The 26757-nt window shown below is 47.7% G+C and overlaps 1 long non-coding RNA gene across 1 annotated transcript in view; it reads left to right on the forward strand.

Annotated features, from left to right (window-relative positions):
• Positions 1-26757, forward strand: part of LOC141569431 (uncharacterized) — a 250202-nt gene that overhangs the window by 36225 nt on the left and 187220 nt on the right. Inside the window, exon 2 of the long non-coding RNA XR_012493043.1 lies at positions 646-787. This is a non-coding gene — a long non-coding RNA (uncharacterized LOC141569431). The remainder of the gene's footprint in view (positions 1-645; positions 788-26757) is intronic.

The raw sequence follows: 26757 nt of genomic DNA on the forward strand, positions 1-26757 counted from the left end.
GGAGTAGCAGTGATGTCAGCCTATAATGAGAGCAAGACCTTCCGTGTTGGGAAGGTCTCTGAAGCCATATTTACTCTGAAGGATGAGTGATTGCTCATGATGCTTATGGGCAGGGCATGGGTGCACGTGCTGCGTATTTTCCATTTCTAACTTGAAACTCTCTGTCTGGTGTATAGTATTCCATCATATGATATTTACTTATTTTGTTGTTGGACATTTGTGGTCAGTTCCAGTTTTTGACATTAAAAACTGTTGCTATGAACATTTTTGTACTTGATTTTTGGTTCACATGTTCTGTTGGGTATATACTACTTAGGAGTAAAACTTCTGGGTCCTAGAATAAGCATATGTTCAAATTTAGTAGATTCTGTTAAACAATTTTCTTATATGAATTTAACCTCCCACTTGCCTTGTGGGACTTCTGGTCATACACTGTCAACAACACTTAATATTGTTAGTCTTTTTAATTGTAGCCATTCTAGTGGGTATGTAGTGGTATCTCATAATGATTTTATTTTGCATTTATTTACCTAATGACTAAAGATGTTGAACATCTTTTCATCTGTCTATCAGCCATTTAGGTTTTGTTTTGTTTTGTGTTTTTGGTAAAGTGCCTGTTTAAGTCTTTCATCCATTTTTCTACAGGATCACCGCACTCTATTGTGCTTCGCAGAGACTGCATTTTCCTGAATATCGAGGCAACACCCTCCACCAGCAAAAAGATTGCGACTCACTGAAGACTCAGACGATGGTTGGCATTTTTAACAAAAAGCATTTTTAAATCAAGGTATGTACATTTTCTATTTAGACATAATGGAATTACACACTTAATAAACTGCAGTACCGCATAAACATAACTTTTATACGCACTGGGAAACCAAGAAGTTCAAGAGACTCACTTTACTGTGATACTCACTTTATTGTGCTGGTCTGGAACCAAACCCGTAATATCTGTAAGGTCTGCTGCTACAGGGTTACTATTATTATTATTTTTGGCATTGATTTTTAGAAACTCTTTTATACTCTGGATATGAGTCCCTTTTCGGGTAGATGTGTTGCAACCATCTTCTCCCACCGTGAGACTTGTCCTTTCGCGCTCTCCGTGGTGTGCTTTTATGCACAGATAGTCTCCATTTTAGTGGAGTGCAATTCATCCATCTTTTTCCTTATGGTTAGGGCTTCTCATGGTCTGTCCAAGAAACCTTTTCCTACCTGAAAATAGTGAAGATACACTCCTGTGCTATCGTCTAAAAGCTTGTGATTTTACTTTTTATCGTTAGCTCTACAAACCGTTTGGAATTTTATTTTTATGTGTGGTTTGAGGCAGGGGTCAAGTTTTATTTATTTCCCGTGTGGATATCCAGTTGACCCAGCACCATTTATTGAAAAGGCTTCTTTCTTCACGGTCCTGCCGTTTTATCCTCAATCAAGTGTTTATAGATACATGGGTCTGTTTCTGGGCTCAGTTCTCTTCCATTTGTGTGTCTGTTTTTGCCCCGACAGGACGTGCTTCACTTCTGTCATTATAATAAGTCGTAACGCCTGGTAGAACATGCCCTTCTCCTTTGGTGTTTGTCTTTAAGATGGACTTGGCTGGTCTTCACCCTTTGCATTTACGTATACACTGTGAAATAAAAACACCATTGTGGATTAAAAACTTCCATAAAAACACCGCCTGGGAATGCAGCCGAAATTGGTAGATGAGGTTGCAGAGAACTGACAGAACCACAGTGTGGAGCCTGTCAGTCCATAACCGTGACTTATGCCTCCACTCATTAGGTGTTTTAAAATTTTTATCAATGACGTTGTAAGAGTTTTTCATGTACCCGTCTTACCTCTTTTTCTAGATTTATTTCTAGGTATTTGACTTTTAAAAAGATGGTGAACACACTGTTTTGTTGTCTAAATGTTTGCTGGTATAGATACTACCAATACGTCCGACGATTTTATACTTATCTCAGTGGACGGGGTTTTGAAAGCTTGCCTTTTCTTGGGAAGTCGGTTTGACTCCTGTCCCCAGTGTGCCCTCGGAGCTTCCCGGATGCACCACACGGGGGACTTAGGGTGGCCGTGTCGTCGCGCTGCCTCTGATGACAGTGTTTACGCTACTCAAGGAAGGCGGCCTGTGATGGGCACCCCGGCCACCGCCGGGCAGCCGTGACCACCTGTCATGTCCGAAGTATAGGAAAGGTGGCGGACCTTGACGGAATTAGCCTCCTCCGGATTGGAGACTGGTCTATTCCTTCTCCGGCTGCTTGAGAAACACAGCAGTATCACCACACGAGGCGCTCCCCTCGCCTCTTCTCCGTGGTCTCACCTCCTCATGTTCAGTTGTATAGCCAGTTCCACGTCCCTTACGTCTGGGTCCAACGCTAACAAAGTTGACTCTTGACTTAGCAGGGAAGAACAGGAAAACAATATTATGCAGCATAGGGAAGTGCAGAGTGGTCTGGGAAGGGCTGCTGCGTACAGCTGGGCAGGTGGTGCACTGCACAAAGGCCATAAGGGATGCGTCTGATCCAGTCACCCTCGGATCAAGCTGTGTGCCCCGCCCCCGTGTCAGGCTGCATCCGCCCACAGGGGGCGCTGTCTCCTCACTCAGCTGCCCAGGTGGGCCTCGTTCCCACGTCACACCGAGGCACCTTCCAGGATCGTGGATAGCCTGGTCTGGGCCATGTCTGAGTTGCGCGTCCGTGGCTACATTTATCAGCTTCTCTTGGCACAGATTAGCGGTGTTGCCAGGATGCTGACAAAATGTTTCTGGAGAACTCTGTGCCCTCTTCCACCCGTTCTGTTTGCCATTTATTGATTCTTCTCTCCTGCCTTTCTAAGCCCGAGCCAGGAACCCTCCTGTTATTAAAAGCAGTCCCAGTTGCCCATACCTTTCATTTCTTTTGAATTACATTAATTGCCTGACAGCTAAAAAGTGAGCTGGTATTTTCAGATTTCAGCCGCTGGTCGGCAAGAAATATTTACCAGCTCCCGCAGATTTATAAAGATGCCACAGAGATGCCTGGAGACTAACAATCAGAAAATACAGCAGCAAAACAACACTATTTTTCAAGGTTAAATGCTCAGAATGCTAAAAAGAAATCGTCCATAAAGCAAAATAGGGATTCGGAAGGAGGCAGCCTATAGCCCGGACAAAAGAAAGGAGCTGGAGGTTTAAAATAAGATTTCACAGCTTCACAATAATTATGAATTTAATAAGGGGAGCTTTATTTTTAATTTCGTTTCAGTCTGGCAGCCTGTCTCCTCCCTGCCGCCCCCTCTCCATGCCCCAGTAATGCTCTCTAATGTGTTTCTAAGGCGGAGGTCCCAGTGACAGCCAGGAAAAGCCCCCGGCCACAAGGCTTTCTGATGAAGTATTTAGACAGATGCTTCTGCCTCTCTACAGGCAGATGGGACTAACTCCCACCGGCTTTATTCCCTCCTGGCCGTCAGAAATGTCTCTTGCTATGTAGGAAGACACGTAGTGGGTTCTGAAAATTCCAAGACAGGAAGGTTTTTTGTTTTTGTTTTCTCCCTCTGATAGGACCCCAGGCTTTGTCTCCTTTCCTCTATGGGCAGAGTAATAAAATGCAGCTGAGGCTACCAAGAATGGTCACAGACCCCCAGGCCAGTGCCACGTCCAGGGCTCACCCCCCAGACAGGGTGATTTAAGTGTGGTTGGGAACGGGCCACCGATTTTCCAAAACTGCTTTTCATAGAGGACCTTCTAGGGTGAGCTGTTTTTAGGGTCATACACATTCATTCGTTTGTTGTTCATTCACTCATTCAACAAGTATTTATGGAGGGCCTATATTTTGTGGTGCACTTTCTAGGGGCGGTTTAATTCACTGAACACAAACTGAATCATTTTAAAGTGAACAAGTCAGTGGCATTTCGTTCATTCACACTGTTGTGCAGCCACCATCTTTATTTCCAAACATTGTATCACCCCAAAATAAAAGCCCACACCCATAAGCAGTTACTTCCCTATATCCCCCCTCCCCCCAGCCCCTGGCAACCACCAGTCTGCTTTCTGTGTCTATGCATTTGCTTGTTCTGGACATTTCGTATAAACGGAATCCTCCAATATGAGCCCTTTTGTGTCTGGCTCCTCAGCTACACGCTTTCGAGGTTCATCCACATTGTAACAGGTGTCAACACATTGGTTTTGTGGCTCAACGATACTCCATTTTATGGACATACCACAATTTATGTATCTGCTCACCCATTGGTGGGCGCCTGATTTGGGGCCATCTTTTGGGCTGTTGTAACTAATGCTGCTATGAACATTCGTGCACCTTTTGTTTGAGTGTGTTTTCCATTTTTGGGGGTGGAATTGCTAAGTGATAGACTAATTCTATGGTTAGCTTGTTGAGACACTGCCGAAGTGTTGACACAGGGCCGCACCATTTTCCACTCGCATTCCCAGGCCTCTTTTCCACTTTGGATACACCAGCGAACAAAACTGGCTCTTGGGTTCTAGCGGGGGGAGGCAGACAATGAAGCAGGCACGTAATGAATCTGCGCAGTGTAGAGGCTGATCTTTTCTAGGGAAAAAGTAGAAGGTAAAGCAGGGTAAGGGGCCTAGAGTGTAGCTGGGCCGTGTGGGTTATAATTATAAGTAGGATGGTCACTACGGGTGGGGAGGGGAGTCAAGTGGATACCTGGGGGAAGAGTGTCACGGGGGAGAGAACGGTAAGTGCAAAGGCCCTGGGGTACCTGCCTTGTTTGAGGAACAAGGAGGCCAGTGTGGCTGGAGGAGAGTGAGCGGGGGCTGGGGGGAGGGGTAAGGGAAGAGGTCAGAAGGGTCATGGGTGGCAAGGTCATGTGGAGCCTCAAAGTCCATTTTAAGAACTTTGATTTTGAACTGAAGGCAATAAAAACCCAGCACACGGCAGTCTTTCAGGAAGCAATGACCGAAAGAATAAACAATTTTCATCTACTTATGTCCATGGCTGGACAAAGGACTCTACCTTTTGTATCATATGTATTAATAATTGGGGAGGGGCTTGTGTGAGATTTCCCGTAACAGTTTGGGAGATGCTGAGAGATTTTATTTGTGGTTCAGTCTTAGGCTTTTATTCTCACATGGGCCATAGGACTGGTCCATCTCAAGGAAAATAAAGAAAAAACAATGTTGAGATTTCAAGTTGTTCATCAATCTGCTTCCCATGCTATCGTTTTTTATTTGCCTACTTCTGTTTCCCCCGGGTTTGAAGGAAACGCTTTACCTTAGGAATGATTCACTCCTCCTGGGCCACGGAGCGCTTTGCCGGCCTTAGTAAAAGTCCTGTTTCCACCCCCCACCCCCCATTCAGGATCTTGAGGGAAAGCCGGGTGTTGTCTGGGGGATTACCCGCGATTTCACGAATGTCTTCGTTCCTCCGCTGTGCATTTTTCAGAGTCTTCCCACTCAAGTCCCTGAAACTGGTTGCCCCTGAGTAAACATCCATCTTTGGTTTGACGTCTGTTGCACTGTGTCCCTTTTCAGTTCTCCTTTCTAACCGAGGACAAATGGCTCTGTGGGGTTTGGAAGGAAGAGTTACATCTTGCAGTGTGTTCGTGAGTGTGAGGAAACCCTGCTTCCCCCCCCCCCCCACCTCCGAGTCAGAAGATGGCTGAATAACCAGTTAAGACAAATGGGTGTGGGTGATGCTATGGGTTGGATCGTACCCAGCCTATGTTGGGGTCCCCATTCCTATGTTGGGGTCCCCATTCCTATGTGGGGGTCCCCATTGCTATGTGGGGGTCCTCACCCCCAGTACTTCCGAATGTGACTTTAGCAGGAGATGGGGCTGTTGCAGATGGAATTAGTTAAGATGAGATCAGTAGAGTGAGTTCCTAATCCAATGTGGCGGGTGTCTGTATAAAAAGGGGGACATTTGGTGCTAGACGTGCACGTGGGGATGGCGCCATGTGAAGATGGAGGCAGAGAGCTGCACGTCAAGGAACGCCAAGGGTTGCCATCCACCCATGAGAAGAGAGGACAGAGGCCTGGGACACTCTCCCTCACAGCCCTCACTCAGAGGGAGCCAATGCTGCCGACACCTTGAGCTCAGACTCCCAGCCCCCAGAGCTGGACAAATAAGGTTCTGTTGTTTCCGCCACCGGACTGGTGGTGCTTTGTGACAGGGAGCCAACACAGGCGATACGGCTTATGACGTGTGTCCCAGGGTCTGTGTTTGCTTGGGAGGTGATATAGCATAGGAGATAAGTACTTGGGTTTTTAGATCTAGACACCTTGGGTTTGAATTCCCAGTTGGGTAATCTGGGAAAATTATGTGTCATCTCGAGGCTTCCAGTTTCCTGAAAGTAAAATGAGGAGAGATAGAGATTTACCCCTGATAGAACTGTCCTGAGGATTAAATGTGGTGATATATTTACAACACTAAGCCAGATAATCTGGCCCGTAGCACACACGCGAGAGGTGGTGGTCATAGTGGTTGTTGGCAACGTTTGGTGAGTGAGCCTTATCTTATTTTTGTCATCGTCCTGAAGCCGTCGATCGGCCAGACATTGTGGGTCCTCAGACGTATTTTGTTATGACAGTTGCCACAAGCGTGAGCCAGTCCTTTCATTCCGTTTATTCTCCTTCGTCTCCTGGGAAAAGCGGTATTTCCATCGTTCTCCAGCCTGCTCACTCCTTACTGTGTACGGAGAGGATATTAGTTAGTGATGCTAACGAGAGTGTGAGGTCCACTTGCAATTTCGATAATGGAATCCCCAAGACTGGCTTTGCCCCAAGGTATCCTTTATTGAAGCAGTCCAATGAGTGTAATTAATAATGGTAATGATAACGATATTAATAATGATAATGATACAGGTTTCCGGCTTCAGTTGTTATCCATGGCAAACTGCAAGCTCCCTTCCGTCTTCTGGTTAAAAGTGGAAAGTAGAGTCTCATTTTTTGGTTTTATTTCCATAATCGTTTTTGCCTCGCTCGGCCCCATCTCAGCCTGGCAGCTGGACCCTGACGATGGTCCTTGTTGGATTTTTGGAAAAATAAAAAATGTTCCTTGTTCCTGTTGGAAAGAGGAGCCGGTCAGATGTGGAAAACCTCCAACTGGCCCACTTTTCTTTTCCGCGAGACCGGGTCTTGAAGCTCTGTTTGTGTGCTGTAAGCCATTCATGTTGTTTGCATAGCTTATCCTGACACCTAGTATCTCTCTGTCCCAGTCCATCCTCTGGAAACACTGAGAGTGGCGTTTCCAAAAAGACAAACCTGGTTTTCCAACATCTTTGCTGAAAACCCTTGAGAGGCTTCCCACCCCATCAGGCAGCTTTCTTATCATGCCTGACGTGACTCTTAGTGACTCTTATTTTGCTGTCCAGCCTTATCCGTCCACACTGCCTCTCCCTCCTTGGTGCAATCACATTGGACATCTTTGGAGAAACTAAGCCAATTCCCTTCCGGGCTTAGCGTGTGCTGTGAACAAAACACCCTTTCCTCCCTAATTCAGGACTTGATTTAGGCACCAAATCTTCCTCGAAGCTTTCCTGCCATCACAGGTCATGGGTGGAGCCTGAGGTTAATTTTAGGGATGTGCAAGACTGCACACTCGCTCCCTCCCCCACGACTTTGAGGGGTCTGCGTATGGTTCTACATACACATGCTTTGGTCCCTCCGCTTTTTGCCTTATTAACTCAGAACAAGGGTTGACAAACTATAACTTTTTTGAATTGAGGGAAAAGTCACATAACATAAAGTGAACCATTTGAAAGTGTCCAATTCGTGGCATTTAGTCCATTCGCAGTGTTGTGAACCCATCACCTCTATCCAGTTCCAAAGCATTTTCATCCGCCCCAAATGAAACCTCGTAATGGTTGAGCCGTCACTCCCCATTTCCTTCTCCTCAGCCCCTGTCGACCACCATCCTACTTTCTGTCTTTCTGGATTTGCCTGTCCTGGACATTTCATACAAGTGCAATCATACAATATGTGACTTTGGGTCAGTTCTGTCACTGAGCATCATGTTTTCGAGGTCCATCCTCATCGGAGCACGAATCAATTTCCATTCCTTTTTATGGCTGCATGCCATCCCCATTGCATGGGCAGACCTCATTTGGTTTCTCCCTTCTTCAGGTGGCTGGCATTTCGATTGATCTACCTTTTGGCCATTGTGAAGAGGGCTGCTGTGAACGTTCGTGTATACGTTTTTATTTTGGGGGCCTACCCAGGGGTGGAGTTGCTGGGTCATATGGTAATTCTCCATTTAACTTTTTAAGCAACTGCCAAACCCGCCACCTAGTTTTGTAAATTAAGTTTTATTGGAGCACAGCCACAGAGATTCATTTACATATTTTCTGTGGCTGCTTCTGTGCAAAGGTGGCAGACCTCAGTATTAGAGCAGAGAGCAAGTAGCCCAGAAAGCCTCAAATACTAACTGTCTGCAACCTCATGGAACTTCAAGAGCTCGGAGAGATGTCCACACTCCCACTTTTATTGCAGCATTCACAGTGGTCAAGATATGGAAACAACCTAAATGTCCATCTACAGATGAATGGACAACAAAGCTGTGATACATATATGCAGTGGAGAACTATTCAGCCATAAAAAGGAGGAAATCCTGCCAATGGCCACAACTTGGAGAAACCTGAGGGCATCGTGCTAAGTGAAATAGAAAGACAAATACCACATGAGATCACTTCTGTGTGCAATCTGAAAAAGCTGAACTCATGGAAACAGAGTAGAATGGTGGTTGCCAGGTGCTGGGCAGTGGGGCAAGTAGGTGAAAATGGTCAAAGCGTTCAAAATGCCAATTAGAAGATGGCTGAGTTCTGGGGATGGCGTGTACAGTGTTTCACTTTAAGAAGGACGCTCTGTTTTGTGCCGTGTTGTACTCTCGGCACCAAGCTCAGTGTCAGGCACGCTGTGGGCACTTACGATTTGCCTGCTGAGGGAAGCCTGTTTGTAGGCGGAGTACTGGCTGCGGTGCAGCCTGGGTGATTCCGTATCTATACAGCACACAGTTGTGGTACCACATGGGCAGACTCACGTCAGGGCACTGTGTGGACAGTGTACTTGCATTCAGAGTCGGGGTCTGGAGGAGGAGGTCACAAACTACGCCCCCCCCCCCCCCCCGGGTCTGGCTTTGTAAATGAAGTTTTATTGGAATAATGCCATGCCCACTTGTTTACATACTGTCAGGCTCTACAGAGCTATGCATACAGTGTACTTATAGCATCCATCCATCCATCCATCCATCCATCCATCCATCCACCCACCCATCCATCCACCCATCCATCCACCCATCCATCCACCCATCCATCCATCCACCCATCCATCCACCCACCCCATCCATCCATCCATCCATTCACCCACCCATCCATCCACCCTATCCATCTGTCCATCCATCCGTCCATCCACCCATCCATCCACCCATCCATCCATCCATCCATCCGTCCATCCATCCATCCATCCATCCATCCATCCATTCACCCACCCATCCATCCACCCCATCCATCCGTCCATCCATCCATCCATCCACCCATCCATCCACCCATCCATCCACCCACCCATCCATCCATCCATCCGTTCATTCTGCACCCTGCCTGGTAATGGACAGGCAGACAAGGTTCCTGTTATGGAGAATACATTCCAGGGGGGAAGACAGGGGAGGTGGTGCATGAAGAAAGACAAAATGAGGCAAATGATTAGAGGAACAAGATAATCTCAGGTAGTCAGAGTGCCATGAGAACAGAGACAGAGCAGCAAGGTGGAGACAGACAGGGATGTCTGCTGGTATTGGGTGGTGAGCTGAGGCTCCTCGCAGAATTCTGGGTAGGTTCCACAGAAGAGCGTTTCAGGCGGAGGGAACATTTCAGTAACGGACAGAGGCTGGGCCTGGAGCTACGTGCATTGCCTTAAGTAAAGGGATAATTAGGTGGTTTCACATGTATATTTTGCTGAGACTTGCAAAAGTGGAGCAGAGAATGCAAGCATGAAGAAAACCATGAAATTCCAAGTCTGTGAGCACTTAAAAGTGGTCAGCTCTGTATAACTTATAAGTTGGAAGAGAGCCTGCCCTGGCAGTCTTTTCTAGAGCATTTGAAGAGGATGGTCGAAGAGATGGGTGAGCTGACAGAGAAGATTTAAAAAATGCATACCTTAAAGTAGTTTTATTAGAGGACATTGCAAACGTGTGTGGCAGTAGAGAGAATAGTGTAATAACTCCCCAGGTACCCTCATCTAGCTTCAACAATGATCAACTCATGGCCAGTCTTGTTTCACTGACAGCCCTACCTCTTCCCCCACACACATTATTTTGAAGCCAATTCCAGCCACTAAAATATCATGTGCACGTATTACAATATGCCTCTCCAAAAGGTAGCGTCTTAAAAACGTAACTGTCCGCACACCTAGCACACGAACAGTGATTCCTTAGCACGTCAAATATCCCGTCACTCTTCAGATTTCCTAATGTCTGGTTAACATTTGGTAGTTTCTTTGAATCAGAATCTAACTGCAATCCCACACATTGTAACTTGGTATCTCTCTCTCTCTCTCTCTCTCTTTTTTTAAAGGCAGATCACATTTAATGGAAATACATCATGGCAAAATGATCCCTAACTTACAAAGAGTACAGAGTCATAAATTAGATTTTCATTTTTTCAAATGAAGGACGCGTTAGGCAGCTCTAGAATTTTGTGTTTTCCCCCCATGCCACAGACATTTTCTTTTTTTCTTTTTAAAAAAGATTTTTTTGGGGAAGGGAAATAGAACTTTATTGGGGAACAGTGTGTACTTCCAGGACTTTTCCCAAGTCAAGTTGTTGTCCTTTCAATCTTAGTTGTGGAGGGCGCAGCTCAGCTCCAGGTCCAGTTGCCATTGTTAGTTGCAGGGGGCACAGCCCACCATCCCTTGCAGGAGTCGAATGGGCAACCTTGTGGTTGAGAGGACACGCTCCCACCGACTGAGCCATCCAGGAGCTCAGCGGCAGCTCAGTTCAAGGTGCCGGGTTCAGTCTTAGTTGCAGGGGGCGCTGCCCACCATCCCTTGCGGGACTTGAGGAGTTGAACTGGCAACCTTGTGGTTGAGAGCCCGCTGGCCCGTGTGGGAATCGAACCGGCAGCCTTCAGCGTGGAGCTCCAACCACCTGAGCCACCGGCGGCCCCGCCACAGACATTTTCAATGCATCCTGTTCAAAACTAAAATAATTAATTTCCACCACACTCGCTCCTCTGCTGCATTTCCTGTCTCTGAGGACTCTGTCCCCCCACCCATTTGTCCAAATGTGAAACTATATAGTTAATGGTTGATGTAGCCTTTAACCTGTAAGTTTTCCCTTCAGTTCTTTTATTCCTGGAAAAAACGGGTTATTTATCTTGTAGAGCCTCAAAATGTGGTCCAGGGGTTGGGCGCCTAAAGCGTCACCTGGGAGCTCATTAGAAAGGCAGACTCCCAGGCCCCGCCTGGGCCTACTGGGCTGGGCTCTGCATTTTAACAAGACCCCCAGGTGTTTTGTGTGCACATTAACATCTGAGAAGCATTGCTGGAGAGGCTCCCACAGTGTCCGCCTTGCAGATTTTACACCTCTGTGGTGTCATTTGGTGTGTTCCTCCACTTTCTGCATCTCCAGTACATTGAGAGTTGGATCTGTGAGTTTCATCAGGGTTTCGTCCGATTTTTTTTTTTTTTGGAAAGACTCCTTCACAGGTGGCCATGTGTTTGCCAATCAGGAGGCACTTGGTGTCTGGGTATCTCTCGTTTCATGGGACGTTAGCTGCTGTGTGATTAATGCCTGAATTCATGAGTTCAGAGCAGAGCAGGGTTTTGACTAGAATGGATCTGGCTTGTTTTAGAAGTAGTGGTTGATTTCTCTAACACTAATAATATATAGCACCAGTTATGTCCGAGGCTCTGTTTTAAGGGCTTTATGTAGGTTAACTCATTTATTAATCCTCATAAAACCCCCTGGAATAGTGTATTCATTTCCTGTTGCTGCTGTAACAAATTGTCACAAACATCACAGCTTCGAACAACACAAATTTATTGTCTTACAGCTCTGCAGATCAGAAGTCCAAAATGGGTCTCACTTGGCTGACGTCACAGTGTTGGCGTCTTTCTGGAGCCTCTAGGGGAGAAAACTGCCTCTTCCAAATTCCAGAGACCCCTGCATTCCTCAGCTTGTGGCCGCTTCTTCCATTTTCAAGGCCAACAATATGGCGTCTTCAAATCTCTCCCCGACTTTCTTTTTCCTCCCGGTTCCATATTGACGAACCCTTGTGGTTATGTTGGGTCTACCAGATAATCCAGAATAATCTCCCTATTTTCAGGTCCGCTGACTAGCAAGGTCCATTTGTCACTTGAATCCCCCTTGGCCACAGAGCTGACGTTTGCAGGGTCCAGGAATTAGACCATGGATGTCCTCACAGGGCCATTTTTCTGCCGTCCACAGCTGTTCATTTGTGAATTCACTGCTCTCTGGGATGGCAAAAATGGGCTTGTTCTTTGTTTGGTCTGTTTCGCTTTAGACGCAGTCAGTTGTCAGCTACACTGGGGAAACCGAGCCGACCCAACAGGGGGTCCCAACCGTTTTTTTGTGACTTGGTGCCAAGGACACCTTTGGCATCCGGTGAAGTCTATGGACTCCTCCTCATAAAAATGCAGAAAATAAACACAGAAAGTAAAGGGCACAGAATTACAAAGGAACCCAATTATACTAAAATATGGTTATCAAAATACTAAAAACAAAACAAAACAACCTACCCAATTGGTGTCATAGCAATCTGTGCCTGTTCACTAACGCATGAAATCACAAGGTTCAGTGGTGTGTCTAATAACTGTGTAATTCCAATTAGCGATCCTGCTTTGTGTTCTTTTGGGTGTATACCCAGAAGGAGGGTCACTGGGTCACATGGTAGCTCTATTTGTAGTTTTTGGAGGAACCTCCATTCTGTTTTCCACAGTGGCCGCACCATTTTGCATCCCCATCCAATTTCTCTGCAGCCTCACCAACACTTGTTCTTCTCTGTTCTTTTGATAGTGGCCGCTCTGAAGTGTGAGGTGGTGCAGGATGAGGGTATTTAAAAGGAACATTAAATAAGTAACAGCAGAGGTGCGACACCGACCTGGCAAAAGTGAAGGTGCACCAGGGCATGAAGTTTGGAAAACTCAGTCAGACAAACTTGAAAGCTGCTCAATGTGTGGTCCATGGGTCGTACTGGTCTGAGAACTGTTTGCCACCTGTTTGTGACCAGATAGCATGGAAAGTGACAGGACATATTGAGAAACGTTCACAGCAATTTGACATTGATGCAACACCCAAGTGCATGATTGCTATTCTGGTAATTCACGTATATTGTGTGTTGTGAAAGCGTTGGCTTACAATGGATTGGAAAACAGGGAAATGAAGCAAAACAGGCACTTCAGCGCAGAGAAGTTGAGAAGCTCGGCTCTAGCATTCCTTGCAGCCTTGACATTTTAACTACTTACTTCCACATACAAGTGGACCTGTACGGTTCACACCTGTGTTGTTCAAGGGTCAGCTATATTATTATTATTATTATTATTTTCTTTAAATTTTATTGGGGAATATTGGGGAACAGTGTGTTTTTCCAGGACCCATCAGCTTCGAGTCAAGTTGTTGTTTTCAATCTGTGGAGGGTGCAGCTCACTGGCCCATGTGGGAATCGAACCAGCGAACTTGGTGTTATGAGCGCTGCACTCTAACCACTGAGCCAGCCAGCCGTCCCTATTATTATTATTATTATTATTATTATTATTATTCTATCGTGACTCCTGTAGTGACTGGTACTGTCTCTCGCCATACTGTCTTCATGGTTTGGTTTGGGATGGGTGTATATTAGTTATCTATTGCTGTGTCACAAATCATCCCAAATCTAGCAGCTCAAGGCGTTGTTTATCACACAGCTTTTGTAGGTCGGGAATCCGGGAGCCACTTAGCTGGGTGCCTGTGGTTCCGTCTGTCGTGAGGTTTCAGTGAAGCCGTTGGCTGGGGCTACAGCCCTATGAAGGGTCCACGAGGGGACAGTCTGCATCCAGGCTCATCAGTCGCATGGTGGCGGGTGGCCTCACTTCCTTGCCGTGTGGCCTGAATGTCCTCACAACAGCTGACGTCCCCAGCGTGAGTGATTCAAAAGAGGGTGAGAGAGCACCCGTCTGTTTATTCCACAGACCGATGCGGGTGCCGTGGGGAGGGGTGGACATGACATGGGTGTGAGTACAGGTGCTCCCGGCTTTAATGAGCATCGCTTTATGACACTCCACAGATGTTGCCTCTGTGACAAATCGGAGGCAAGACCCTCCACCAGCAAGAGATGCCTATTTTCAAAGCAAGTATCTTTAGAACTAGATACTTGCTGTATTGCAGTGGTCCTGAATGGAACGCGCAGTATCTCCCAGGTCTGCCTGTGCCAGGAGGGGTCAGGGGCCAGCGGGGCCAGCTTCTGGGTTGGTGCCCGAGATGGCCTCATTGTTCCTCCAAATGCCCTCCAACTTGTCCTCTTGGCTTCAACTTTAATTCGGTCCAAGAAGACATCTCGTTCTCTCTGAATGGAGCTTGAGCGACAAACACACAGGAGCTGGGTGTGAGAGAAGCTGGGAGGGGTGGGGCCTCCAGGTGTTGCGAGGCCGAGGGTTTCATTCTGTCTGTTGACGTTTGCCAAGGCTCTCCAGGCCCAGGCTCCTGGGAGATCTGCTGTCAGCTGCACTTTGAGACCGGGAGAGTCTTATCTCTCTCTCGCTCTCTCTTTCCCTGCAGCAGCAGCCCTGCATCTCTGACTGACAGTGACAGATTATCTTATCAAAACATGGGCCTTGGACCACACGGTGATTGGCTGGGCAGGACCATCCTGGGGCTGGAGAATTCTGGTCTGAGGAAAACGATTATAAGGCATTTTAAGAGCAGGGAGCTGAACGCTACTCACAGCTGGCAGTTCTTGTTTATGACAAGTAATAATTGCCTCCGGTGCAAAGGAAGGGGCGGGGGAAGGCTCAGCGAGTTTATTTTGGGAGGATGCTCCATGCACAGGGTTGGGCTTTGGGCGGAAGAGGATGAGCTAGGGGGTGTCAGACTGACCCAGTCTGGGGCTGGGGGAGCACCATGCGGTGGCCCTCAGCCATAGTCTGTTTTTCTTCTGAGCCCCTGGGAATAGCATCCGCCGTCCATGTGGACAGAGTGTTAGGCCTCAGATGGTCTGAACAGGCTAACCCAAGCAGGAGGCGTCCTGCATTTGGGCCCAGCCCCGTGAGGGTGATGGGTGAGGCGCCCGCCCGCCGTGCGAGGTGTTTGTGCGGGGGAGCCCTGGGGCGCCCACAGCCATCACTTAGATCCTGTGGTGCGGTGGTCCTTGGGCGAGCGTGTCAGCGTGGCCTTGTGGGAAATGCAGAGTCTCAGCCCCACCCAGGACCTACTGAATCAGCGTCTGCATTGTGACACGACGATTCAAATTCACACTGAAGTTCAAGAGCCCTGCTGTCAGGATGAAGTGCATACCCGAGGGTGCCCCGTAGGCTCCCTCCTCCTAGATGGCGGTTCTCTACCTTGGCAGCACCTTTGAATCACCTGGGGGGCTTTTAAAAACCCCTTTGCCCTGGACATGCTCCCAAACCCACGAGGTCAGGGTGTTGGGCTGGACGCGGGCACCAGATGCTTTACACCTGCCCAGCTGATTGCACTGGAAGCACGGCCGTGGACTCAGCATTTCCTGGGAGCCCAGGAACATGACGGCCCGTGTGCCTCCTGGTCCAGGAGAGGATGGAGAGGGCGCAGAGAGGCTCTCTCCTCTCCTTGCGGGAGCCACAGCGTGTCTGGGTCTCCCTCCTCACTTCTCAGTTGCTCCTTCTAACATTCTGTGGGACCCTCCTGTGTCTGAAGAAAGCCACCTCCCCCAGGAACCTCATTTCTGCTGAGCCAAACACATTTCCTCTGCTCAAAGGAAAAAGACAGGAGTACCGTGTTTCCCCGAAAATAAGACCTAGCCAGACTATCAGCTCTAATGCATCTTTCGGAGCAAAAATTAATATAAGACCTGGTTTTATATTATAGTAAAATAAGACCAGGTCTTACATTAATTTTTGCTCCGAAAGATGCATTAGAGCTGATGGTTCGGCTGGGTCTTATTTTCGGGGAAACATGGTACCAGTGGGGCGTTTTAGCTTCCAGCAGAAGCAACCTACTCTGGGCAGCTTAAACAAAGAGGGAAAGAATTGGGACAAATGACAGAAATAATAACAGCAGCCACCACCTCCTTTTACTGAGGGTTTGCTACGTGCCAGGCACTGTCCTAAACGCTTCAGGTGCACGAACTCTTTCGGTTCTCAAGCACCTCTGGAATGGCTGTTGTTCTTGTTCCCACTTCATTGATGAGGGAACAGCCCCAGTGAGGCGGTCGGACTTGCCCATAGTTACGCGCATAGAGACAAATCCAGGATTTAAACTGTCACTCCAGTTGCACGGTGTTTACAGGTGCTCAGCCTCCTCAGCAGCCAGAACCTCCCCCTGCACAGGATGGGGGTGTCCTTTCCGGCACTAACCGAATACGTCACCAAGGCCAGCTACTCCGGCCCCCTGAGCGTCCATGAACTCAGCTCAGTTCTGACACTGTCACCCGGAGTTAGCGAAGACCCCACAGGTTAATGATCCCCACCGCCCCCCCACACCCCCCGTCAACCACAAATGGGGTCTCCAGGCACTTCCAACTACAAATTTGGGGGTTCCCAGAACCCCCTTCAGGTGCAGTAATTTGCTAGAAGGACTCAGGAAAGTGCTAGCCTCATTCTCACAGGTTGTTGTAAAGGATACAGGTGAACAGCCAGGGGAGGAGGTACATAGGGTGAAGTCTGGGGTCCCGAATGCAGGGGCCTCGTCCCTGAGAAGTTGGAGTGTGCCACCCTTCTGTCACGTGGATGTGTTCCCCAACTTGGAAGCCCCCGAGCCCTGTTGTCTAGGGTTGTTTTATTTTTTAAATCAAGATTCCGTTCCATAGATATGGTTGATTAAACGTTTGGCCATTGGTGGCTGACCTCAGTCTTCAGCCCCTCTCCCCTCCCTGGAGGCCAGGGGGTGGGGCTGAAAGTTCCAACCCTCTAATCAGGTGTTGGGTCTTTCTGGGGACCAGCCCTGGGAGGCAGCTATGTGGGGGCCCACCACAAGGACCTCTTTAGCAGGTCTGCTCATGGGGGCTCCTTGTGAATGATGAAACACAGTCCCAGCATCGCTCAGGAAATTCCAGGAGTCTCAGGAGCTCTATGCAGGAAGCAGGGACAAGGTCAAATGGATGTTTTTTATTTATGGTCCCACAGCATGGGAAGTGGAAGCAGGATACGCGTGGGCAGGTCAGGGACTTATGTCTCCCTTATCTTGATGCTGCAAGGAGAGAACCTAACTCTTTTCAGTCTTTTCCCCTCTCTGCTTCAGAGTCAGGTTCCAGGACAAAGCACAGGCCTCTCCTTTGGCTGCCCTGGAGTTGACTTTAGCCCCGTCCCACAGTCTTCAATGGGGAGAAAAGGACATGGGGACTCCAAAGGGGCCACCCAAGGGGATATTTCAGGGTGATGGAGTGTCTGGGTCTCAGTTACGATGCTCTACACCCACAGAGCCGTACACCACCAAGAGCGGCTTTTATGGATGCAAACTCAGAAAGAGATTAAGAAGCCTCAGAAAGTAAATGGGCCCTGCTCTGCAACGGAGATGCTGGGACGGTGCTGGGCAGTGAAAAAGCAGCGAGTGTTGTTTACTGGAGCTCCTTTCTTTCCATGGATTTGTGTGGATTTGCCGATATTCATCATGGATTGTGTGCATTTGGGGTTTCTAGTCGATGTTGCACTGCCCCCTTCTAATGTTTACTAGGTTGGTCCTTGCTCTGTTAGGGTGTCTCGGGTTGTGAAGGCAGACACAGGCTGGAAGACTCCTGTGGGCAGGGGACCTTCTAGGTCGTTGCCGTGGCCGAAGGATCAAGGACTCTGTCCGAGTACTGGGCTGGTCACATCAGAGTGACAGGATGTGATGAAGAGCCCATGGTCTTTGGAGACCGATGAAGCTGGTGGTAAATCAGGCTCCCACACTCACCAGCTGAATGAAACTGGGCAAGACGCCGTCCCCCCTGCCACCCCTCCCCCCTCCCCCCCACAGAACAGCATCTGCCCAGCCTGCCTTGCAGACGGTCGCAAGGGCGTAGGGGGACATGTGTAAATGCTTAGCACGGAGCTCGACACTGCAGGAAGTGCTGAGGAAGGCTAGCTGTCCCACTATTATGTTGACCCGTTATTTTATTTTATATGACTTTAAAGATCGGCTTGAGGCGATATCAGGAAGGAGTGAGGATGGGAAATGTGATGATTTCGGGAGTTCCAGGAAGGAATCCTAGAAGAGGTTGGGGACGACGTCAGCAAGACCTGCAGGACCCTTACGAGGTTTTCATGTGTTTGTTCTCTCAGTCCCACTCTTCCCTGGGCAGCACTAAATCTGGAAGACAGTAACCCCTAGAGCTAAAATGAGGGCAACACAGGACATTTGCAAAAGGGTTGACTATTTCAGGGGAAAACTGCCAACACTACTTTTAAGAACAATACACACACATAAACAAACAAACCACGTGACCTCCGGTAAATAATCTTTCCTCCCCAGCTTCGGTGTCCCCATCTCTAAAATAACAGAATGGACCATTTTCCCCTCAGAGCCAAGAACTAATTGAAAAATAGATATAGGCCCTGGATAGTCATCAAAATCAGAGCTTTCTTCTGGTACAGACGTGTTAGAGCACACACCAACAAAATTATAGTAATACACTGTGTGATGTACTATGAAGAAAAAGTACTGTGACAACCTGGAGCAAATCTGGGTTAGATACGGGAACCAGGGAAATAAAAGTTAAGCTCTGTTCTGAAAGAGCAGCTGGAGCTGAGAGCGTTCCAGCAGAGGGAGCAGCACGTGCAAAGGTCCTGTGGCAGGGTGGAAAGGAGCACGTCTGAGGAACTGAAAGCGGCAGTGTGGCCGGGAGGTAGCTAGCAAGCGCGGGAGAGCAGGTGCAGACCACCTTGTATCTGGCCTTAGGGGACCTATCAAAGAGTGTTCATCTTGTCCCAAGATTGAAGGATTTTAAGCAGGGGAGTGACAGCAGCAGTTTTGCAGAAGCTCCTGGGGCTGCAGTGTGGAGAATGAATCGCATCTCTCCTTTTTGCATAGTAATTCTCTTCTCCTCAGGTCTCCCTTCCCACTTGCGGTCACGGTCACTTTTGTTCGTGGGTAGGACAGAGAAGAGGAAGATCCACCTGGTGGGGGTAGCAAATGGGGAGTGGCTCTAACTAAGAAGGCAGCGCATTTGAAAGCTGGTGGAGAAGGGATGCAATTAAAAGAAAAGGAGCAAGACCTGGCTTGGTTCCTCCCGGCAGTAACGCTTATACCACACATTCTTGCTTTAATACCCACTTGGTAGGAAAGGCTTATTGGTCCCCAGTTTGAGTTCTCAGCCCAGGGGCGGTACAGGAAATGTGAGAAGCAAGTACCCTCTCTGGGAGATAAAATTCTAGTGGACTCTTTATGTTTTGTCTCTGGTCCCTTGTGACATGAATTGGCTTTATCCAGCTGTCAGACAAAACCCCAGTGCAACCATTAATTTGTAGTGGCCTCGGCTGTGGGGGTGAGGGTATTATTTCAGAGCTCGAAACCTGCCCAGCTATGTCCTTCCGCCTCCAAAGTGGTAATGAACCCGGCGAGACGTGACCTTGCCAGCTGAATCCTGCGTGCTCAGTACTTTTGAGCTGCACTGGGGCAGGTTCCGGAATTGAAGACAGTGATTGTGAAATTCTGTAGGATGAACGCCCTGTTTTGTGCACAGAGGAAGCATGTAGAGACAGTAGGATTGTATTCTAGCTATGAGTCATTCATCCAACAGATATTTACTGGACACTATTGTTTTCCCACCGCCATCCCATTGAAGGGGCCACAGGCAGCCATCCCCCAACTGCCGTGTTGGCGGCTACTTCTGCAGAGAATTGTGTTCAGTGGATGGTGCTCGGAAGTGCCGGGGAGGCTCCGTGCAGATGGAGAGGGCGTCCACAAGGCCGGCCCCTTGATGCGGGGGGTCACTCTCTGATGCCATTTATGCTGCAGTGCCCCCCACGGGGTCAGAATGAGGCTAGACCTCCGCGGAGCCATGTCTTCGCCCACCTCCTCTGCTCCCCTGTCTCACCTCCCTCGTTCCCCTTTCTCCTTGAGTGCGCCCCTGATAAGTCAGGGCCCAAGAATCCCTGTTTGTGGGGATTCTTCCTGATCCAGGAACCTGATCCAGGACAAACACCCACTGTGTGCCAGGCACTGCCCTGGAGGGAGACGTTAAAGAGATGGGCGAAGACTCCGTCCAGAGCCGCTCGGCATTTCTGGGGCGTCTGATGTCCCATACCTTAGTCTCGTAATTTTGAGAAGTCACTTAAGGTTTGCCAGCTCCAAATTTCTCATCTGTCAAACGGTGGTAACAGCGCTTGTCTTGTCTGAAAGGACCACACGAGAGCTGCAGAAGGATGGTTCCTCCAGAGTCGGACGGCGGCCCCTCCCCATTCCTGCTTCTAGACAGAGCCCCACCTTCTGCTCCCAGCTTTGTTGCTGCTCCTACCGCGTGTCCCCAAAAATAAGACCTAGCCGGACAATTTGCTCTAATGCGTCTTTTGGAGCAAAAATTAATATAAGACCTGTTCTTATTTTACTATAATATAAGACCGGGTCAATATAATTAATATAATATAATATAATATAATATAATATAATATAATATAATATAATATAATATAATATAATATAATATAAACTAAATACTGGGTCTAATATAATATAATACCCAGTCTTATTTTACTATAAGACCAGGTCTTATATAATAAAAAAATAATAGTAATAATATACTATGATATATAATATCATGCTGGGTCTTATATTAATTTCTGCTCCAAAAGGCACATTAGAGCTGATTGTCAGGCTAGGTCTTATTTTCAGGGAAACGCGGTACCTACTGTAGAAATTCCAGGCTCTCCACTGGGTCTGCAGAACCACAGATGAACAGGATATTGGATTGTGTGCCGAGCGAGTGGCTGATAGTATGATTAACAACAGCGTTCTCATTAAAGCGCCTCCATCTCCCCCTCACTGTGGGCCAGATTCTGGGCTAAGCACTTCGCCTCCGTTTCACAGCGAAGGAAACGGCGGGGTTCAAATACCCAGAGATACTGCACACCAGAGCAGTTTGAAAGCTGTGGAAAACACGTATCCAGGGGTAAACGGTTAAAAGAGAAGGCTTTGGGTGCAAGGATTGAATCGCACCACTAACTTTTCCCACTAAAATTGCTGGAAGGAATTTTTAGTGCGAATGCCTCTCTATAGTTTGTTCCTTTGTTCATCTCATCTGTGGACAGCTCTTTTAACCCTTAGTTCAAAGTCATGGCTGTTGTGTTTGAACCTTTACACCAAACACCGACAATTCCCCTCAGGATGGAAAAAAGGAAACAGGAAAGAAAAAGGAAAATCACGACCGCCTGCTGTTATGAGAGGGGCTTATGTGGATCTGCCCTGCTGCCTGGGTGTTGCTGAAGGGAGCATGCCGCCCATAGCTGCTAACTGGTTTGGTCGTCAGACTTGGGCAGAGCTTCAGTATAAGGCATTACGGAGATGGCTATGCACCAGAGCCCCTGGTTTTACCATCGATGGCTTATTTACCATTGGTCCGGGGTAGGAGCGTGTTTGGCTTAGTGATTTTTCATGCTGGTTCTGGGATCCACGATGCTTGTGTTAGAGGAGCATTCTTCTTTCTCTCTTTCGAAGCTGTGCATCTTCCATTCCTCGCCAGCTCAGCAACTGGCACCGCTGTCCACACAGCTGATGGAGACAGAATTCTGGGGTTCATCCTGATAGCTCACCGTTCACCTCCTCCCTAAGACCCATCATTTCAACCTCCAAAATATACATGACGTTCACCCGTTTCTCTTCATGCCCCTCCTGGCTTAAGTCACCATGTCAGCTTTCTGTTACTGCATAACAAATTACCCCCAGATGTAGCAGCTTAAAAACAACACTGTTTCTGTGGGTCGGGAGTCTGGGTTCAGCCTCGTTGGGGCTCAGGGAGCTGCACAGGCTTCATATCAGGGTGTCTGCTGGGGCCAGAGCCTCTCAAGGAAGGACTCGGGGAAGCGCCACTTCTGAGCTTGAGTGATTGGTGCAGGATTAAGTTCCTTGAGAGCTGTCGGACTGAGGGTCCTCGTTCCCAGCTGGCTGTTGGCCAGAGGCTGCCCTCAGCTCCTTGCTAGATGGTTCTCGCCACAAGGCAGCTGACAGTATGGCAGCTTATTTCATCAAAGCAAGCACGTGATGGCGGGGAGACAGGGGCAGGAAGGGAGGGAGGGCGAGAGAGAATAATGCTGAACCTCATCCACAGACTCAGAAGAGCCAGTAATTTTTCAGTTGCTTGGGTGATTTGAGCTGGGCTTATGTTGCTTGCATAACATGGCTCCCCAATTTTTTTTTTAGATTAAAATCTAACGTCGTCACAGTGGCACAAGAACCTACCTGACGTGGCCTCTTTACATCAACAACCTCATCTATTATCCCTCCACCATCAATCATCTGTGTCCCCCCACTCATCTACTCTCTGTCCCTATTTCATGCTGGTTTACATCCGACTTTCTGGGTGGGGCCTGGGCACTGGTATTTTTCAGTAGCTGTTCAGTGATTCTGATGTGGAGTCAGGGCTGAGAATCCGCCTTTCAGATGAATAAAGAAGGCCATTGAATATCAGGGCAGCTGCCATAAAGAATTTAGTAAAGTCTGTCTATAATTTTGTCTCTTGTCGGCATAGAGTTCAGGTTCTTTCCAGTTTTATGTATAAACCAGGAAAGCTCTTTCCTATACAATCAAACATTTGTTGGAAGCGTCCTTAGGACTGTTAACTTATAACCTTGAGATTTAAAAAATACGTTGCAGGAAACTATAGTTGTTTCAAACATGTGGAAAGGCCATTTGTCCTCCTAAGGCCATAACCTAAATTGTCACAGGAGGTTGATTTTGTGCTCCAGGGTCACGGTCATTGCTAATTTGCAGCTCTACCAGCTAGGACACCCAGCCTTTTCTTACTTGGTATTCAAATTATTCCTCTTTTACAAAAAGTGTTATTGTTTTCAAATAACTAAGTGACTCTAATGGATTGCCTTCAAAATAGGATGCAAAAATCTCAGTTTTCTACGCATCAAGAATTTTACAGAAATTCCCTTACTCATTGCACATACGCCAGAATCTCAGCCTTGATTTTTTTCCTTCCTCCTCCCTTTTATTTATTTATTTATTTGTTTGTTTATTTTTATTAGTTTCAGGTGTACAGAACAATGTAAGCGTTAGACAGTTACACCCGTCACAAAGTGATAACCCCTCTCCCCCAATCTGCTACCCCTCTGACATGGTATATAGCTGTTACAATTCCAGTGCCTTGATGTTTGATAGCTTTTCAATCCCTGGTTCAAGTTTCTTACAAGGCCAAGCTCTTCTTAGTGACCTGGGCTTCTGTGAGAGGTCCTTGAGTCCTTTCATGAAGTCCTTGGTGGGTTTATGCTGCTCGAGGTGATTTCTGCTGCCGTCACTGTCAGAGGCAGTCATTACCCCCGATGGCAGTCCTGCAAAGTGACTTTCTTGTTCCCCTTTTATAGATGGGTCATCAAGGAACATGTCCAAGTCCACACAATTAGAAATTGGTTTATTCCTGGACGAACAGCCCAGGTGTATGTGACCCAAATGCTCATGAGTTTACACTGGGGCAGGAACCCCTCACATGGCACATTGCGTTTTAAAAAATTGAAATATCATTCACGTCCCATAAAATTCGTCATTTAAAAGTGTACAATTCAGTGGCTTTAGTATATTCACTTTTCAACTCTCACCACTCTCTAGTTCTAGTGTACTTACATCACCCCTAAAAGACACCTTTTGCCCGTTAAGCAGTCATTCCTCACTTGTCCCTGCCCCTAATCCCCGGCAACCACTCATCCACTTTCTGTCTCTGTGGATTTGGCTACTCTGCATGTTTCATATGAATGGAATCGTGCAATGTATGCTTTTGTGCCTGGTGTCTCTCATTACACATAATGTTTTCCAGGTTCATTTGTGTGTAACCTATGTCAGTACTTTGTTCTTTTTTATGGCCGAATAATATTCCATTGCATGGGTAGACCACATTTTGGTTATCCATTCAGCAACTGATGGACATTTGGATTATTTCCCTTTGGCTATTATGAGGTACATTGTGTTTTGATTAAAATGCTGTCTTAGGAAGTCTTGCTTTTCGAATTACATGCAAGGGCAGATCCTGTTTCATGCACTTTACAAAAAGGTCTCATGCTGACCGTTGGCTGGGACCCCAGCTAGTGAGTTATCTGAAACATCTGCACGTGGCCTCTCCATGTGGGCTAGTTGGGCTCATGGCGTGGCGGGGTCCAAGAATGAGCATCACATGAGAACAGGGAGGAAATGCACGTGATTTTCATGCTCTGTCCCTGGAGGTCAAGTACATCTCTTCTGCTATAGTCTATTGTCTGAGGCAGTTGCTAAGGTCCAAGGGACTAGGATGAGAGACTCCGTCATTCAACATGAAGAATATCCAAGGTCACAGTATAAGAACGTGTGGCTCACGAGCTATTGTCGTGACCATCTGTGGAAAAAACAGTCTACAACAGGGGCCTTGAGCTGTGCTGGACCCGTGACATATCCAGTAGGTCCTTACCGAATTGCATGTAATTCGTGTTCCTCGATAAATTATACCAGGTCTGTCCCTCCATGTAGTCTTTAATCTGCCTCCTCCCTCAGAAGCGACCCTTTTCTGGGCCTTATTCTAAAGCTTTGCTTTCTTAACTCTAGTTTAGAATCCCTTTTTGAACTTTCCTAGCTGTGTGGTTTTGGACGACTCCCTTTGCCTCTCTGAGCCTCAGTTATATTGCTCATAAAATAAGGGAACATGTTTGTTCCCATGCCATAAATTTTATTTTGGGGATTCAGCGGGCTAACTTAGAAAGAGTGCTCACTACAGAGCCTGGCTGGAGACAAAGGTTCAGTTAATGATAGCTATTTTTATCGCTGATGTGATTACTATTTTATCGCAAATGTAATCCACATTTTCTTAAGGTCAAATCCTATTTGAGGCCAAATGGCAGAAATTGGAACGCCTCCTCTTTTTCAAATTTCCAGTTTCTTTCTTTCTCTCTTACGAATGTTTCCTGTCCTGCAGATAACTTCCTGTTGGCTTGCAGAGAACTCAGACAAATCATGGGGGATGCTATCGACTTTTTTTTTTTAAAAAGCACCAATCTCGGGGAAGTTTCCATAGTCCTGAAGTCAACACTTCTGATTTTGCCTGAGGCTGGAATTCCCTGAATTAGTCTCCGCAGCCTCCCTGCTGCTGCCACTTGCCCTGGTAATTATTCTGACGTCCTTAATGCCTATTAACCCACATCAGATACTCTATTTCTCTACAATGCGTGTTACCTGCTCCTCGAGACAAGACAGCTGTCACACTTCACGCCTCTTTGTTGAGGTCCAATATTGTCAGTTTGCAAGCCTTTCGGATATCTATTCCTTATTAACGGTGTTCTTATACTTTCCCAAGACCAGGCGGTTTGCTGGCCTGGCGGGACCCCACACTGGAGGGGCCGGTAAGGTGCTCCCTCCTCCCACTCTGGGGAGCCCTCCTCGCTCCTTTTTTCCTCCCTCTCCCTATCCCGCCTCCCCTCTAGCGGCTGCGCACATCAGCTCTGGATCCAGACTGCCTGTGCGTGAATCCTGGCTCTGCGGTGACCACGGGGAGCCTCAGTGTCCTAGCCTGTGAAATGCTGGTAATAATGGGACCCGTTTGTTGTGATGACGAAATGTGTTAATAGGAGTGACGCAGTCAGACCACTGGTCGGTGCACAGTAGGTGCACCGTCACTGTTGTTGTGATTATTACTCCTTTCTTTTCTCTTCCCTCCTGTCTTGGGCAGCTCGGGCGGCTATGAAAAGATACCACAGGCTAGGCAGCTTAAACAACAGGCGTTGATTTCTCCCAGTTCTGGAGGCTGGAAGTCCAAGGTCAAGGTGCCGGCTGGCTGTTGTTTGATGGTCGTGTTCTTCTCGTGTCCTCACCTGGTGGAAACAGAGCTGGCTCGCTGGGGCCTCTTTTCTCAGGGCACTAATCCCACTCACCAGGGCTCCATCCACGTGAGCGAGTCACCTCTCAGAAGTCCCACCTCCTGACACCACCACAGGGGGGTTGGATGTCAACCTGGGCATTTTGAGGGGACTTAGAAACATTCAGTCCACGACACTTCCCTTCCGAGGGAAGAAAGCCTCTTATAGGTGTGTCTCATGTGGCAGATCCTTGGCTCGGTGCTAGGGACCCACTGGTGAGCTTGTCCCTTGTGGCCTCTCTAGTGAGGGCGACAGCTGTAAAATACTAATAATTACCAATGGACACCAGCTGTGATAAATGCCGCAGGGTACCGTGAATGGGTATCACAGAGGTCGCTCACTTTCCATGGAGGAGGTGGGGCTGGTCAGGGAAGACTTCCTGGAGGAGGTGACACCCAAACAGAGTTCATAAAAACAAGCTATTTCCAGAAGGAGGAGTGTGTGTGTATGTGTGTGTGTGTGTGTGTGTGTGTGTTAAGTGCAGAGCACTTCTGATTGTGCAAACACTGTGTAAAAAGCTCTGAAGTAGGAAGGAGCCTCAGTTTTTTGAATAGGTAATCCTTTCACATAGTTTGAACTTCAAAACATACAAATGGATAAAGAGTGAACGATCTCTC

This window comes from Rhinolophus sinicus, linkage group LG18 (assembly GCF_036562045.2).
Source record: "Rhinolophus sinicus isolate RSC01 linkage group LG18, ASM3656204v1, whole genome shotgun sequence".
NCBI classification, from domain to species: Eukaryota; Metazoa; Chordata; class Mammalia; order Chiroptera; family Rhinolophidae; genus Rhinolophus; species Rhinolophus sinicus.